Raw genomic sequence first — 18,295 nt, forward strand, 5'->3', positions numbered from 1 at the left:
GTGATTGGTGAAAGACACGTTTTTCGCCGCAAGGGGTCGCAGCCCAAATTAAATCAGTGGGAAGTGCCGACCGTGTTGTCTTTGTGTGTCTTCGTTTTGTGTGTTTTCACTTAGGGCAAAATACATGTCTTTTAACAACATTACCAACTTATTGAGGCACATCCTCCTAAAACGAAGCACAGCAGTCTTCTTGGGTGAAATAATCATGCCCCTGCTTTCGAAAAAAAAATTAATTAGCTTTAGTGGAGCTTGTAGATTTTGCTGAATGGCTGCAGTACTCGAGTCAGATACCCATATGCACAAGTCATTTGCATACAGTCAATCATTCAAAGTAACAGGCAAGAGATTCCAGCTCGTGCTAGACTCAGCGTCTGCAAATTGTGCGACAAGTTTTAGGTATTATCATACGTAGACGGCTGTCATGGTGAATATCACAGTACTAAAGCACGTAAGCGTAAATTCTAGGCTCATCAACTTGGAATGGCGGATCGACTTTTACTCGCAACATAGTTAAAAATAATAAAAAGAAACAGAGGACAAAAAATTTTGTAGGGCCCACGCCCTGTTGCAATCGATGTAAGCGAAGGATTCCGTGCTGGATGCTTTGATATGAGATAATTAGTGGTGATATTGATGGCTAAAGCCTAATTTGTTCAACGTTTAATCTCACACGAGAAGGACGAGTTGATACTAAACGTTATCTTGCGGGCACCACTGCTTTTTGTCTGCGTAGTACACAGAGCACACAAAGGGAGGTGTTTGCTTGAGGCGTTGTTGTGCGCCATATTTCATTACCTCTGAGAGGGTTCAGCATAGTCATTGCCTCGCATGGCACATCGCGTCGTGGCAGAAGTATTAAACTTAAATTGGATTATGTTGCTGGAACGTGTCAAAACCACAATTGGATTATGAGGCACGCCGTAGTGGCGGACTAGGCGTAATTTTGACACCGTGAGGTTCGTTAACGTGTCCGATATCTAAGCGCACGGGCGTTTTCCATTTCGCCCCCGTGTAAATGTGGCTGCCTCGCTTGGGATCAAATCCACGACCTCTAGTAATGCCATAGCCGCAAAGCTACCGCGGCGGCTATGTTGATTTGACGGTCGACCGCGTTCGTGGTGTCGCCTGGACTCTGCGGTGCGCTTTAAATAATGCGGCCCTGCTTCTGCCCGTGCTGCGTAGCTTGTCCGCTTGACATATTTCTATTTTTATTTTTGAGAAATAGCAGGAACGTACGGTACCGTACCTTGACCCTAATGTTATCCAGTTGGTATAGTAGTAATGTTTGCTTTGCTTACCTTCTCGCCGAAGTCCCCCCCCCCCACCTCACTTGTATCCGAACTGCCTGTTCTCCTCCTTACAGATCTGCATACGTCCCCTCTGGACTCGCACCTTAGCAGAAAGGGAAGCGCTGCAGTTTCTACAATGCTTCTGAGGGCAGAACGTGGCGTCGGCAAGGGGGCACCAGAGGTGATTGTGCTCATTCGACGTGGTGGGGTGAAAACTAGTTTTTAGTGTCGCCTTTCATCTCCGGCTCGCCCCTGTCATATATTGTCATGTATGCACGTGCTGTGCCCTCATGTCATGTATGCACGCGCTGTGCCCCCCCCCCCCCCCCACCTGATGCGAATATGGCCGACCGAGTTGCAAAAATCTTTCGCGGTCGCCATCTTGACCCATGGAAAATCATACGTGAAGACGGCCGCCCCGTCGGCGTTGCAATGTCGCGAGTAATGGCTTCTGCAATCGCCTTAGCTGCGCGCCATGAGCAACTCGTAAGAGCACCACAGCAAGCTGAAATATTGGAATCAAAAGGGCGTGACAAAGCCAATAGTGAGACTACAGAGGGGTCAATAGCAAGGGTATGTAGGCATAGACACTGTGCATTCCACCCATCATTTGAAGCGAGGATTGGTTGCGCCACCTTTGGGAGTGGAGTTTTATAGTGCAGGACGGCTGCTTTTGCAGGTCCTGACACAATAACCTGCATTCGTAATGAACTTTCTCAAGCAGCTCTCGTGAGACGTAAATTAGCGGCATAGACGGTGCCAAACAAAATCACTCTATACTGTCAACTGCGAGCGAACGCCTTGATAGCGGTGCTAACGTTTAGCAGTATAGTAGTCTAATAGCAGGAGCAAGGTGAGTGCTAAAATTTGCAAATCTTTTTTTTAATTATCCTGTTGTTCTCATAAATAATCGAATTCTTAAGAAAAGGTATACCTCCGTGTGATTATCGGACATATCAAAGTGTGCAGGGGGATGCCGACATGTATAGTAAAGTATCTCTGAACGCGTCCACTATATAAGGTGCCCAATGCAACTGAAATATGTCTTTATATGTATGACCGCAAATATAGGAAGAGAATATGCCCCCTTTCTATAGCAGTTCTGCAGCAACTACAAAAAAACACAACTATAGTAGCCCGACCTGTGTTTTGGTTCCCATCCAACTTTATGCAAGTTGTGCTGAAGTATGTCAGCGTTATCGAAGCTTTGCCCCTCTCTCAGCATATATTAGGACAAAATCGCCGCAATGAAAATGCCGTTTTCAAAGGCGTAGGCAGCAGCTGCGCCTGACCCTGGCACAGGGTAGTCGTGACCTTGTGAATACTGTGGTAATGTTATTTTACATCCGCCTCATTGACATCAACCGCTGAGGACGAAAAGCGACCGCTAATCCATTACAGACTCGTGTTTTCAGCGGTCGTGGCTGAAATGTTGTGCATGCAGTCATGTTTGGTTTAAGCACGCAAGATCTGGCATACAGCGCTACAGTTTTACAATGGCGTTCGACCTACTGTCGGCCGTTTCGGTTCGTCAACGTTTAACCTCTCTCTCTCAACAACCAAAAAAGAAGCAAAGGACGTGTATACGAGTTGTTATTAACAAGGTAAACCAATTATGCTGACGACTAGCTTCGTGATTTGCCAAACATTCATCCACGCTTGTTCCGCGAGCGCTCCAAAAAACGTTGAGAAAGGTAAGTTCAACCTAACATTTGTTGCCATAATATAAGGCATCGACAAAACACGTACTCTTTGACTCACCTTATACAGTGCCGGGATGCTTTGAGTTGTGGTCTCGCACAGCTGCACGTGGCGTCGTTCCTGATAGGCGGTGCGACGCTCAAATAACATCCACGCACTTCACTCCAGGCAAGCAAGAGCGAAATGACGGAGAGTAACTCTTCTTTTGGCCTCGTGCTGTCAGACTAGCTGCTCCTACTGCGTCGACCGTGAATGTGGATGAGCGAGACTAACTTGCTTGCAAAAAAGAGAGGCACCACTTGCGGAAGCTTTCAGCAAGAACTTCTGGTGGTGTATCGCAAATACACAACTAGCGCTATCAGTGCCCTGCCTGGTCTTATACGCACACTTTCCTTCTCGTTAACTCTTGTCCAGTAGAACCACTGATAACCTTCAAAAGATAAGACAGAGTGTGAAGCGCCTGCCTACATCGAGACAACGGGCGCTCCATCCAACCTCCCCACCCCGTTTTTCTGAAGTGGTTATCTTAGTGCCGGCAAAGTAACACGAAACTGGCGAACCATTTCCGTGGGTCGCACTGAGTAGCCCTGGGGCACAGGGCACCGCTACTATAGTGTGCCATTCTAGCGCACTCTAACCACGACGAATCCACTGGCAGCCTTCAGAATTCCACAAATCTGCTGACCCTTTCCGAGGAGCCCGGTTTTATGTAGCCTCCTGCTTCGACGAAAGAAGAAAGCACCGCGTTTGACGTCAGCACCAGTCCGGCTCGGTCCTGTCGACAATGGGACGTCCAAAGGAATTTTAGGCAGAACAGGCCCATTGTTAGAGAGAGTCGCCACCAGTCGCTCCGCTTCGTCCCCTTCAAGGACCCGTCTCTTTCATGGCGCGACGGCGCATGCGCCCTGCACTAACGGATTAGTCGAGAAACGTTTTGGAAGGGTCGCGCGCGTGGCCGTGTGCCGGAAAGTCCCCCGAAAAAAAGAAAGCTCTCGGACGTGCGCTGCTGCAAACACTCGTACCATGTACCGCGTTGAAACTCTACTGGTAGCTCGACGTCGGTGCGGTGCCGAGAGCATGCCTAGCGTAAGACCGGACCTCCAGATTAAAAAACAAAGCGGCCAGGGCATCGTCCGAGTTGTCCGGTTTGCACCGTGAACGAGGTAGTTACCGCCGTTCATGAATGGCTCGCTAATTTAACGAAAAATCCGTGCGTTACACTTGGGCGACACTTAAGTACGTCCTGTTGCTGACGAAGTCTTTTTGCAGCGTCGGTCCTCACTTGCTGGTGGTGGCAGCGCGTTCCTGACTGCACGTACTCGTACGGCGTGGCAACAGTGGGTCGATACGAGACCGACAAGACGCTCACTCCAATGATTGAAAGACTATTGTGCGTCACTGAAACATTTTATCATACCAGGTCGACAACAACGCAACCGACGAGCGCGAGTTGTACTGCGGCAGGCTTTCTTGCCGATGGCACCGGTAAAATCAGCGTGCCGACCATCGTTCGACCGAACCACGCGCGATTGGCCGTCGAACCGACAACACAATAGCGACAGCCTCTTCACTTGTATATATAATTAGTCGTGCTCAAAATGAGTCAAGCACGCCTACCAAGTTGAAATGCACAATCGTTAACCCTCTCAAGCCGTGCCCACAAAGTTTGAGCCAATGTCAATCCTGTGTAGCGAAGCTTGACTTGGCGCCGTCGAGTTTGTGAACTCGCTACCGTAGACCTGAACTGAAATGTAAGCATTTAGGCCGAACGAAACAGCTTTTATAGTTCAATTCTGGACTTAGCGATTTGAAATCAGCTACACTTCACTTCCCATGGCGCGTACACAATAAGCGGTAAGCTGTGACACAGCGCTGTGCCAAAATCTGTACGTCACAGTACCTGTAGGCTGTCGGCCGCATTCGCTTCGTATATGGGCGGGCCTGCACGTTTTGCTTTGCTGACACATTTCTCAATTTCAGAGATGCACTGTTCGCCTCTGCGTCTAGCGGCAAACAAGAGACGGTGTATTTGGTATGCAGCAGCATAAACAACCACCTCACTCATTTTACCAACGCTGTGTGAGCGATGGCATCCACGCGTTTTCGTAAGAGAATAACACGGCCTACAAATGAGCACTTACGCGTTCACAGTTTTTTCTAATGATGCCCTATCGCACGCTAAAACTGTAAGTATGATGGAGTTAAAGAAAAGCGAGAATGAGTTAACAGCCCGTAATATATGTACCTGGATCACAGTTGCCGTTGTTTAAGTGGTTCGGCGGCTCATATTGACTCGTCTCATTGTGTAACAACATGGCACATATGCGCAGATATGCATGTTTTGCTACATGTCTCCTTTATAATTTTGAGCCACCAATCTTCCAATCGACTTTTGCTAATTGCCACCGCATATTTATTTACACGACTATGGTTATCTCTGAATCCTAGGGCATCAGGAAGCCTGACTGTGTTCGCATCGACATCGCGATGGATACCATCACGTATTAGTATGAGGTGTTCTATTGTTTCTACAGATTTACCACACACAGTACATGTGTCTTCTTCGTTAAATTTCTTTTTATAGCTCCGCGTTCTAAGACATCCTAACCTAGCTTCAAATAGTAGGGCACTTCCTCTTGAGTTATCATAGAACGCTTCCTTCCTGATTTGCTGTCTCCAGTATCAATTTAATTCAGCGCTATGCTTCTTTTTCATTGAATTTATCCAATTTTTACCTTCCGCGTTTCTAACCTGTCGTTTGATGCTCTGTTTTTCTCCGTCCTTGTGTCTGGCATACTTACTGCTTAGTTTCCTAGTTCTTTTCCGCCATTGTGAGTCAACGCTCTTTCTGTATACGTATTTAAATACCTCAGCTGCCCACCTGTTATTGTCCTAATTCCTCAGGCGTTTTTCATATACGATTTTACTGTGAGCTTCCCGTGCTTTGGAAGGTGCCCACCCCATATCCGCCAGTACTGCTTCGTTTGTGATTTTCCCGTGGGCACCTAGTGGTAATCTTCCAACAGCTCTCCGATTTACTTCTAGTCTCGACTGAACTTCTGCCCTTAGGCGCAGGACCGCGTTCCAGAAAGTAAGCCCCTTCACCATTACTCCCTTGCAAATACCTGTTGTACCCCCACAATGCCCTATTTTTCATTATCCCGGCATCTCTTCGCCCTTTTGCTATGAGAGACTGTTTGTGCTTTTCCGTGTACATCTGCGCTTTTTATGGCTGTATACAGGCCAAAAAGGCACTGCCCAAGCACACAGCTTATATATGTGCCGCGCTTGTTCACCAACCGCAGTGATTGCAGTGTTGAGCAGCGGCATCGGCCTCATGCAGGAAGGCTATAACATAGATATATCGTAATTTCAAGCCTATATACTAGACTTGAAATGCGCCAGAAGGATGCTGCTGTATCACAATTATTTGATAGCGCCTGCCGCTTACATGCTTCGTGGTTTCCTTAGGTTGGCCGTGCATGAGCACGCGCTCTTGTTTTATGTTTTACTTCCCACGCCAAGCGATCAGACAGTGATGACGTGTGGTGTTTTATTGGCGCAAGGGCCAGGTTTGGCCAAAGAGCGCCATGACCGGTGGTAATGTTAACGATGTATTATGAAGACGTGCACAATGAATGCCTCATGGTAGATGTGATATGGCTCTAAAGGGCCTAGCTACTGTCGCTCTAAGTGGCGTAGAATATATAGGTGCTAAAATTATGACGCGCACTGGGTAGTGATGTGGGCTATGGCAATGGGCTTTCATTAAAAAAACATGATGCAGCAAACCAAACTATAGAGTTCCGAGAGAGCCCTTGAATGCAGGTCTGTTGGACATGTGCTAAAAGTTGCCTGCTCAAATGACCTCCAGTGTGTCGGTTTCGTCTAAGAAATCTAAAACTATTTGCAAATTAAAAAACGGTTCATCCATAATTTAAAAAATGCAGGGTGGAGAGGTATATTTTCGCGTTATGCAGAAGGGAAATACTTTTTCCTCTCTGTTTCTATTGCTGGACACTGAATGAGAACATGCAGTACTGTGAGACCATTGCCGCACTTAACAAAAGTTGGAGGATCGCCCCCGGTCAAGAGATAAGAGTGAGTACCGTATGTGTGGCCTATCCTTAATCTGCAAAGAAGCACTTCCTTGCTCCGTGCTGTTTTCCCATTTATCCAGTTCCCCAGTTTTAGGTTTATTACGTGAGGCTTATTCATTGCTTGTGTATCCCACTCACTTTGCAATGATTGCGCAATTTACGGTGTAGGAAAGGCTTTAGGTCTGTGGCAGGGATGGGGATATTTACATCTGCATCGCTAAAAGTTACTGACCTAGCGCTTTCTTCAGCAGCTTTGTTGCCTTATATATCTTTGTGACCAGGTACCCAGCATATGAGAATTACTTGATTGCAAAACAGACTGTACAGCTCACTAAAAACTGAGTTCTCATATTTTATTGGACTAAGTAGGGCTCTGACTACACTTAATGAATCTGTAAACACAGTAGCCCTAGCAAGGGTTGTGAGCCTTATGTTTTGAAAAGCCGAGAGTATAGCGTAGGCTTCCGCTGAAAAGATACGTGTGTGTGGATTTAGTGCCCCAGATACTGAGAATGAGGGACCTAGAGTTGCCTAGGAAACTCCTTTAGAGGACTTGGAAGCGTCTGTATAGTATTCTGTACAGGATTACTTTTCCTGAAGTTCACAAAAATGAAATTGTATATGTGCTTCTGGCGCCCTCTTAGATGTATCTACCAAAGAAATGTCGCCTTCAATGGTCTGCCATTCCCATGGTGGGGGCAGGCGAGCGGGTGCCATTAGGACATTCTCTAGGACTAAGACACCTGTTTCTTCTGCCAGTGCTATCATGCGAAGGTTCAACGGAGGCCCAATAGCTGGGCGGTTACGAAATGGCCTGGCAGCACATAGGTCACGAATAGATGAGTGCCACGGATGCTGCACGTCTAATTTACCCAGAGAGTAGGAAAAAGTTAAATATGTCCTTTGGAGATGTAATGACCATACATTAGGCAACACATACAGGCTTTCTATACGGGATTGGTTCTGAAAGTGCCTGTAGCCAGGCGTATACCTAAGTGGCGAATGGGATCTAGCATCTTCAAAGCACTAAGCGCAGCAGAGCTATATATTATAGCTCCATAGTCGTGGCGTGAGCGTATGTCTTTCGTAGCGGCTACAAAGGCATCTCCTGTCGCTTCCCTAAGATGTGCGGCCAATTCTCCCACTCCTTCACATCTCTCTCTCTCTCTCTCTCTCTCTATATATATATATATATATATATATATATATATATATATATATATATATATATATATATATATATATATATATATATGTATGTATATATAATGGAACCCGAAGAAAGGGATCCGAAGGGCCCCATTTCTGTTAACCGTATCATAAGCAGCCAACAAACAAGTTCACCAACAGCACCATAGGGGAAAATACATACTTACTAATTACAAAATGAGCAACTAATGGAAATGAAAGTGGATGAAAAAGAACTGGCCGCAGGTGGGATAAGATCCGACGTGCTCGCATCACGCGTGCGATGCTCTTACCAATAGAGCTATGGCGGCGCCGTTTTCCCGCTCACTTTCTGCGCTTTACTACTAGAACTAACCCTATAGGAGTGTTAGCCAGCGCCGCCACTCACGAACCTAGGCGTCGGATGTTGAACATCTTATATGCCGCAGGCGTCACGAGTACGTCATCTATTTGGGGGACGGCAACTGGTCAATAAACCCACACAAACTACCTCAAGGCCGCAATGCTGCCGGATTCGAAACCCTCGTAATGCAATGAACGAGAAAGGGAAGCGAGGGGCCCGATTTTCATTAACCATATCATAAGAAACCAACAAAGGCACCAAGCGCGACATAGGGTAAGTCACTTGCACTTACTAATTGAAATAAAGAAATGATAAATTAATGGAAATGACAGTGGAAGAAAAAAAAAACACTCGCCGTAGGTGGCATCCGAACCCACGCCTTCAACGTAACACGTGCGATACTCTCACCAATTTAGTTAACGCGGCACCGTTTTCTTGTTCACGTTCTGGGTTAATTATGCTTTGCAGCTAAACTCAACCCGGGAGTGTTCACTTTATCAATTTGTAGTGTACACAGCATGCGCTTTATTCAATAAAAGGCCACACACAGTCTTTTTGGTTTGACACACTCATTTATTGGAACTTTTATGTACATATATATATATACAGGCAACAAGAAACACAAATCTGTCTACAAGGAACTTGTTTGTTCTTCAGTTTATTCACGTGCTACTGTGGCTACATTTAGCTGCTAAACCACGGTGAGCGATTCCGGTGTGAATGAAACTCACCTTATGCTGGCAAAATTACAAGAAACGTCAGTGAGCCCAGTCCTTCGCTGCCCTAGGCCCCCCATTTACACGCCTTCAACATCTACTTTGGGAAGATGTCACCGTAATAGAGTTAGGCAATCTACATACATGGCTATGCCTAACATCACTACTCTTTCCGGTCTGGAAAGCTAATTGTGTACGTTGAGTTCCACCACAGTAGTATCAACGCGCCGTTAGAGATCAGAACTACACATCGTGAGATATACCTAGTTCAAGAACGAAACGCCTTCTGACTGTTGATGTACGCATACCGATGTAATAATTGCGATAATATAACTATTGGTGGCTGTTAATGTCGAGTGCGTGGTACTGTATACTTGACTTTCCACCTGTGTAAAGACAAACTTAAATACAATGCTTTCAAAGAGGAATTAAAATCCGTTGAGGGAAATAACCGAAACTCCGTCATGTTCAATTCAAGTACGTTCGAGTTCTCGTCTCTATAGTCTCTCACATTCAATGCTTGTAGCGAAGTGATTCCAGCTCTAAATGCTAGTTCGGGCTCCAATGCGGAAACACACGTAGAATATTTGTTACTTTCGTCAGGCAGGACGACTACAATGCACAGTACAACACTGACAGTTGTCACTTTGGGGAGAGAGTGATACAAAAATCTAAGAATCGTCTCGGCACTCGAACACATGGTGGTAGACACGCTTAAAGACGCACGGTCGCTTTATTGGATGTTACTATTTACCGCAATAAAACCAAGCAGAACACGAGCGTCTAATAAGTGCCTGACATCAGTCGCTCCGGAGTGCCCAACGCAAACTAAAACAACAGCTGCACATAGTATCGGGTGAGAGTGAGATACGTCGAAGCTGTGTTTCAGGACTGAAATCAGGGTCAACGAAGAAAGGCGGGGCCGCCGCTGTGGTTCCAAAGTTAGCACGTGTCAAGTGAACTCCAATCGCCGTTGATGTCACGCGAAGTAATACAAGGAAAACGACAGGACGCCTCCTCCTCTGCTTCAACGCCACCACACAGTGAATACACGCTGTAACACTTCCACATCGGCGATGGCAAACGGTGTTCAGTGGCTTCCTGCCAGCTTCCTGGGTGGACGGTGTAACGAGTGGGAACAGTCAAGAGATGCACAACAGCCCCTATTTACAGTTGTACTTCGACGCCAGCAGGAGGAGCCACCTTGCTTTCTTCTCCCCTCAGGCTGCCAATCTCTGCTGCGGAAGACTGCAAAATGAAGCAGATATTGGCAAAGTTTATTGATTAGCATTAAGAACACAACAAATAATCGGTAATGATACATACATGTGAATACCCTTAGTCGTCTCAGTGCCACACTGCAGGTTGTGTAGAAAATAATAGTATTCGTACATGCTAACTCATTCAAAATAAGAGGTCGTGATATTTCATCACTTTCTAGTTTGCAAAAGCTATGTTTTAGTTACGAATGAATTATGTATTGCAGAAGTATAATCTATCAGGACCTTGTATGTTCCGTTTGTTTCTGTGTGTCATGAGAGTATTGACGCTAGTTTATGTTTGCGCATTATAATTATCTTCATTTTTTGGGGTCTCTTGTTTTTCGTACTAGGTTCATAAAGCAAGAAGACTGCATGAATGGACACCAACATCCCCTTTCACCGCCATTTTGTTCCTCTAACGTGTGGTAATTTATGTGACTTTAAAATGAAGGCGTTAGGGAAAGGAGAAGACCCATAACAAGCTAATTTATGAAAAATAAAATAATTGAAGTAAAATGCTCAGCTATGTTCTACACAGCTACTCACTGCGTGCCCCTGGGCGACAGGACAGCAGCGCATTGAGCGATGAAACACGTGAACCAACCGTCCCGATGTTCACACCACATGTGACCATTTTCTGCATTATGACGTCATTATACACAAAGCTCCCGAGAAATTAGACCAAATGTAATCTGTGGGAAATATAGTATGAAATATGTTCTAGGTTCGTTTGGTGGTGTTGGTGTTTTAGAGCGCAGCTCTTTGGCGTCCGTTCCTGGGTTTCGCGTCGTCGTCGGCGTTGTCGTCGGCCTCGTAACCAGCTCCGCCCCCCTTTCATCCCCCCAGCGCTAGCAGCGACCGACTGATACCGCTGGATGCCGCTGACGCCGCTAGAGAGTCAAGATAACGTGACTGCATAGCACACCGTCGCCGCCATGCAGAAAGAGGAGGAAAGGGTCCCCCCCCCCCCCTGTTCTTGTGTGGCGGATAGGGTGCTCTTCAGTTGCCGACGCGCCGGTTATTTCACGTAGGCCCCGGCACGTCGACGAATACGTGACTACCTTCCCACGGCTAGACCTGGTTCTTAGCGCTGCGGAAGCGAGGGTATCATATTGTTTGTGTCGGCATCGGCGGCGTTGTCCCTGAAACCAACTCCGCAGCTGGGGTTGACTCACTATCAGCGTCAGCGGCATCAGTCAGTCGCTGCTATCTCTTCCCTCCTCCCTTTATCGTGTTGTCCGCTTGCTGCGCGCGCTTCTGCCCCCATCGTTTGTCGCTGGGTGTACACGCCGCCCCCCTCCCCCCTTTTCCTGCCAGTCTCCGGTTGTCAAAGCGCCGGCTCGAACTTAATTCCTTTCTTCGCTCCTCCTCCAATGCAACCCCTGTGCGGTGGCAATCAGAGAGCCATATCGGTGGCGGCGGATCTGTATATGTGCACCGCCCGAGCCGAAATTGCCGCTGCCGTTCGCCCTGTGCGGTGGCAATCAGAGAGCCAGATCGGTGGCGGCGGATCTGTATATGTGCACCGCCCGAACCGAAATTGCCGCTGCCGTTCGCCACTGCGAAATTATCTGCCAGTTCTTTCTGAGCCATGAGCGAGACGACCGATGGAAGTCCTCCGTCTGCTGCTGCTGCTGCTAAACGAGCTGCCAAAGCAGAGGCCCACCGCCGTCGCCGTCAGAATCCAGAGGTGCGTGCGGCCGAAGCAGAAGCTTACTGTCGCCGCCGTCGAGATGATCCAGGAGTACGCGTCGCCGAAGCAGAGGCTAAGCGCCGCCGCCGAGAAGACCCTGCCGTTCGCGCCGCCGAAGCGGAGGCTCATCGCCGCCGTCGAGAGCAACCAGCAGTAAGGGAGGCTGAAGCAGAAGCTCATCGCCGCCGCCGAGAAGACCCTGCAGTTCGCGCCGCCGAAGCGGAGGCTCATCGCCGCCGTCGAGAGCAACCAGCAGTAAAATAAGCGAGGCTGAAGCAGAAGCTCATCGCCGCCGCCGAGAAGACCCTGCCGTTCGCACCGCCGAAGCGGAGGCTCATCGCCGCCGTCGAGAGCAACCAGCAGTAAGCGAGGCTGAAGCAGATCGAAGCTCATCGCCGTCGCAGAGAAGACTCTACCGTTCGCGCGGCCGAGGCCGAGGCCAAACGCAAACAAAGGCTCGCATTTGCTGCGCTCAAATTTCGCATTAGGAAGTAACGTAATCGTCGGTACTTTTTTTTATATGGTACATGCCGACATTCGGTAAATGCAAAAGTTAACTAGATGAAATGGCATGTCATTTTTCCTTTATATATACAGGGAAACAAAAAATAGCAATTTGTAAATGCTAAACGGAATCTCAACTCTGAACCTCGTTTATTATTAATTTTTTCCTTTCATTCTATTCCTCCTACTACCATTTTATTCTCCGTAATTGAGCTAAAAAGGCCTGCATAACCGGAATGGTATGTTTACATTTCAATAAACTCTCTCGCCTGCACAGCTGTCAATGAATAACAAAGCCGACCATCTGGAACAAGTCGTGTTGTCTGTGATGTCATCACAAGATTATTATTGTGTAACAAAAACGATAAAGGTATAATAAGATAGTAATCTTTTGATAACCCATGTTACTGAAATACTATCCAAGACGATATTGAATATTTACTAGATATGCGCCTTCTGAGATTGCGCGTTTTATACTGCCAAAAGAAATATGTGGCACATAAAAAAATCCATCTGAGCTTTACGATTAAGTCATAAAAACGCTAATGACGGCCGTAGCAGGCATCTGACAAACTTAACAAATTCTCCGTAAATCGCTGCCTAATGCCTTTCCAGCAATCTAGGAAAAATTCATGTAATTTTCATTTTTTTTTGTTTTTAGATAGTCACATTCACTTTCGTCTTGCTGTGTTAAACCAGCTATTCCTTCAAGCCCCGACCCCATGCAAACAGCGAAACAAACAAACAAAAAAAAGCTTCTAGATTGTTTTCACCGACCTAGACTTGCTCAACGTGACAGGATGTCCGCTATCTTCAGGAAACTTCGAATGTGGAGCCAGCAGTCGTGGCCAATGTCGACGAGGTGAAGCCTCCTGGCTCCGGGATGACTGAGGCACTGCACCGTCTCCTTGACGACGCCAATCATTGTCATAAATTCGTCAATGCTATGGTGGCGTACGCGAAGCAGGGCGCTGCGGATCCTCTTCTTGGCTTCGGCCTTAGTGACGTCAGCACCTTCCATCACCCTTTCGAGGAGACGCGGGTGGTCGCGCATCAGCTCGATGGCGCGGGCACCCTCGACGCCATTTTGTTCGCCCAGCACGAAGTCTGCAGCGTCCAAGACGGCGGATGAATTCTTCCTGGCCACTTCCTGCGTGTACAGAGACGAACCACGGTTGGGAAAGCCAGAGAAATGTAAGCCTGCGAAAGTAAAACGCTCCAAGCACTTCTGTAGTGTACGCGAAAACGGAACTGAAGTGGATAGCGTGTGCGAATCCATAAGGAAATTGAAAGTAGCGGTGCATATACTATAAAAATATGACGTGCCGTCTAGATCATAGCATCGCTTGCGTCGTCGCAGAAATAATCTCACAGTTTGCCGATATGAAGTCTACGCAACGTGATTATGAGCATTTTGGCCATCCAGTGCAACCACAGGATTTGAGATAGAGCAAACAAACACTACAGGCAAACGCCATTGTGGGTGCAGGAAGTTCGCCTTCATTATCGTCATCATCATCATCAGTATACTTTTATGTCATCTGCATGATGAAGGCCTCTCACAGCGATCCCGCTGTGCGAGCAGATTTCAAGTGTAGCTTGCAAATTTCCCGATTTCTTCACTCCATCAGAGTACCTAACATATTCGTTCACAATATTTTGGCATATGTGCAGTTGAGGCAAGCATCCGACGCGATTGACGAGCGTGTTGTCACATTGTGATAGCCGTAGCGCGTAACATACGCCTGGTTCCAAATGCAATAGCCCGCGAGACTCGGCATCTGCTGACACGATAGCATGGGATTGTAACTAAAGATTAGGCCGATGCAACCCCGGTCAAGACCTACGTAATTTGAAGCATTCGCCGTTTAGTATAAAACACTTGTCAGGAATCGTGTCTCCAACGAATGATTACTTCTCCTGCCTAGCGCGCAGCGTCTCTCTCCCTGTATATATATATATATATATATATCTATATATATATATATATATATATATATATATATATATATATATATATATATATATATTGGGCGCATTGGGGAAATTAGCTGTTGTTGAAAAGTACGCAATCATCAAGAAAAAGGGAAATGAAAGTGGACGAAATGGTAACTTGTCACCGTTGGGAACTGGACCCACAACGCCAGCATTACGCGTTCGTGGAACTACCAATTGTGATACAGCCACGGTCATCGATCCGGCCACTAACTTGGGTATCCATATTTACGAGATATAGGGCCGTAAGGGTGTTAGCCAGCGCCGCTCATAGTGGCTGGATGTGTAACATCCGTTTTTGTTTGCCCGATGGCGAGGATATCGAATCTGGCAGCCTTCATAGCATTAGGTAGCTCATGTAGAATAGTATGAAATGTAGAATGTATGAATTCATGTAATTCATGTAGAATGGTGGCATTTATGACGCAATATGCTAATGACAATCAAGAGTTCCGCCTAGTAACTTTCCTACATAAGTCACGTGCCTGCTCACCCAAGGTCACGTGTTACGTGACGCTGAACATGTTATTAAATTCGAGCTACCTGCAAATACACTGTTTTTGTGCTTTTTCTATGACCTATTGCGTTTTTTTTTTACTTGTTTTGTGGAAATGTGACACAATTCGTATTTCCTTCGTTCGGTAGCAGAAAGTCTTAGTGCAACGTCTAGTCACTTCAGCGTGGCTTTTAAAATGTCTTACCAATTTTAAATCTGCTTCCATCGCTTGATTAATTTGTCTTTTGTATCAGCATGTAGTACGCCGGTAAAAGAATCATTGCGCTGTTAAAACGCTTTATGGTTTTAAGGCTCGGTGACTCGTTTCGAAGTTCCCGCCTGATACTTTCAAGTAGAGTGTGGAGTCAACATCTTTCACTACAACTGATGCCAGAAGCGATATACGAGATATGCATTCGACGTTTGATCCTTAGACGTCGCTGTTGAGCATCGTCATCGGCGATGCTATTCAGGTTGTTTTCCACCAACAACTTTATGTTTCGCTGGATCTCCTATTGTGGTTACCTTTTGTGTGGTTTATCGTCATCATTGTAATGTAGGGCCTCTTTTGTGCTACCGGCGCTGTTTTCACGAACACAACGAGGAACATCGCGAAAAGGACACCACCGCCATCTTCTCAAGAACACATTGTTTTCCAATGCACACGAATTTTATACCTCGCGCCCTGCAATGCTGCTTCTTCTCGTATACGATATGCATGAGCATTTTGCACTCGCTGGATAATCAGCGCGAAGCCTTGCACTAATTACCCTTTATCGATGTTCCGCGAGTACTTAGTGGTTAGGGCGTTTCACTCTGCAATGTACATTGCTACGGTGGCACGGAGTTCAGATTCCAGTACGATCGGTTGTGGAGATCCGTAGTTATTTTTTTCTTCGCGCTTAGGCAAATGGTGAAGCTGGGGATTACGAGGTGGCTTGGGACGTCGAAATAAAAACACAATCGTTGTCCCACACCCAGTTTCGAGTACTTAATCGCTCTCGCAGTAACATTTTCTCGTGATTCGGTCATGCTCGGCTCACATACCTCGAACAAGCGTCTTTACGTGAACGGAAGGCGAAGATCAAGTTCAATTTCATGAAATGTCGGAGGTTTATTTTACATGTGGGAGACTTAACAATGCACTTCATTAGTTTAAGAGGTGCACGCAAGGAAAGGCGCAGTGTGTCGCAGTCTATGTGTCAACGACCAAGCGAAGTTTACTGTCCGATTTGTCGGTACCAAGGTTAATTCCGTAATGTCTCACGGAGTCTCCCACAGGGATCTCTGGTGATTTCATCATTCAGCTAATGTGTGAATCATGGATAATCGGTACATTTTCTGCGCCTAACTGTAGCCTTGAGCATTCGTTTGACGCCTTTTATCACAGATTCTAGCTTTATAAATTTGAAGTGCTCACAGTCTTAAAGCAATGTTTTAGTCTCTGTGCATATGCCCAGACCATGGAGAATGGTGGTGTTTATGACGCAATATGCTAATAACAATCAAGAGTTCCGCCTAGCAATTTTCTTAGAATATTCAATGTGGACAGTCCTCTGCGTGCGCTGTCTTTAGTAGGTTATCACTTTCCTTGTTATGGCGTACAGACAAAAAAGATGTTAGGACAGAGTCATACCAGGATGTCCGCCAGTGCGCCGTCCTTGTGTTCCGATGCTTCGACGAACGCTTGGGTCACGTGTACAGGACAGCTCTCTTCATCATACCTCTTGTAAAAGGTGCACGCAGGAGTCGTGGTGAATTCGGTGAGGCTGAGGCTCCTGCTAGCGCCTCGCGCGAGCACTTTCATATCATCGCAGGACAGCTGCAAACCTATGAGGTGGACTCTGACTAGCTTGGTGTTAGAAGCGAGAGCTGACACCAGTTCTCCCTCCACTTTCCGGAGCTCCGGGCTTGTACTAAGGACAGGCGCGGGAACCAGGTGTATGTCTACGTCAGTGAGCGTGGTAGAGCTCCTTATAAATGCTGTCAAGGCGGAATATTCATTGGGTTTGCAGCTATAGCAATCAACCTGCAGTGAAGTTATGTGGTCGCAGCCACTGACAACACCTAAAGGTGGGATAATTGAGCGCGGGACGATGGCAATTGGGATCGCCGCATGGATGGTTGCATTGCAGATTTGTGGGCACTGCTGCAGCTGCGTTGTATTGTCGTGCGCACAGGGTCCCTTGATGACAACGCGGTCATCGAGTCCCCACTCCCGGATAGTTCTGGAGACGCTGTTGAGTCCGTCGATGCAAGGCAAGGTGTCGACGACCACCGTCTTCAGTGCCTTGTTGTCCGCAACTACACGGAAGAAGGCGTGGCACTCTGCTTCTCCGAAAGTCCGCATGTCGATGCGGAGCCGACCGAGCTTCGAGTTCGATTTCTCCAGGGCTTGGCACAAGGAATCCATGCATCTCTCGGCTTGGGGATGCGGAAGCTGGAGATTTGGATGCCAGAATGACGCAAGACATTCGCATGACGTCGAAGGTAGCCTCAGCCTTCTTAGTGTGGCACTCCGTGCGATGACTTCGGTGAAGAGGGTGACCGTACTCATGCTGAAAATACATGTGGACAATAAAATATATTTGTTGAAAAATTATCCCTCATGTTAAAACGCTATTTGGAGCTCTAATACATCGGAGTGCAAGAAACTGAAATCGTCGTTTCTTAACGTTTATAAGAGAATTCATGTTTCAAGAAATAAAGACCACATGATATTCGAAAAGATCCACAAGGTGTCGACAGCCGTCTCGTCAATAAAATGGCGCAAATAAAAAAATAACTTTGGTATCCATGAGGTCACATTGAAATGATGGGCTGATGTTCCGGCACAAGATTCAACCAGAACCAAGTTTGGCCTTTTCTCTGGTGGTGCTCATCATTTCCCTTCGCAATTACCAACAGTCTTTTGCAAACGATACGTAATCATAATCACTTAAAAAGAGCGTTTCTGTGTCCTTTTAAGAGCAAGTTCAATTTTGGCTAATGACCATTCACTGCTGTCG

The sequence above is a fragment of the Dermacentor albipictus genome, unplaced genomic scaffold (genome assembly GCF_038994185.2).
Source record: "Dermacentor albipictus isolate Rhodes 1998 colony unplaced genomic scaffold, USDA_Dalb.pri_finalv2 scaffold_106, whole genome shotgun sequence".
Taxonomy (NCBI): Eukaryota; Metazoa; Arthropoda; class Arachnida; order Ixodida; family Ixodidae; genus Dermacentor; species Dermacentor albipictus.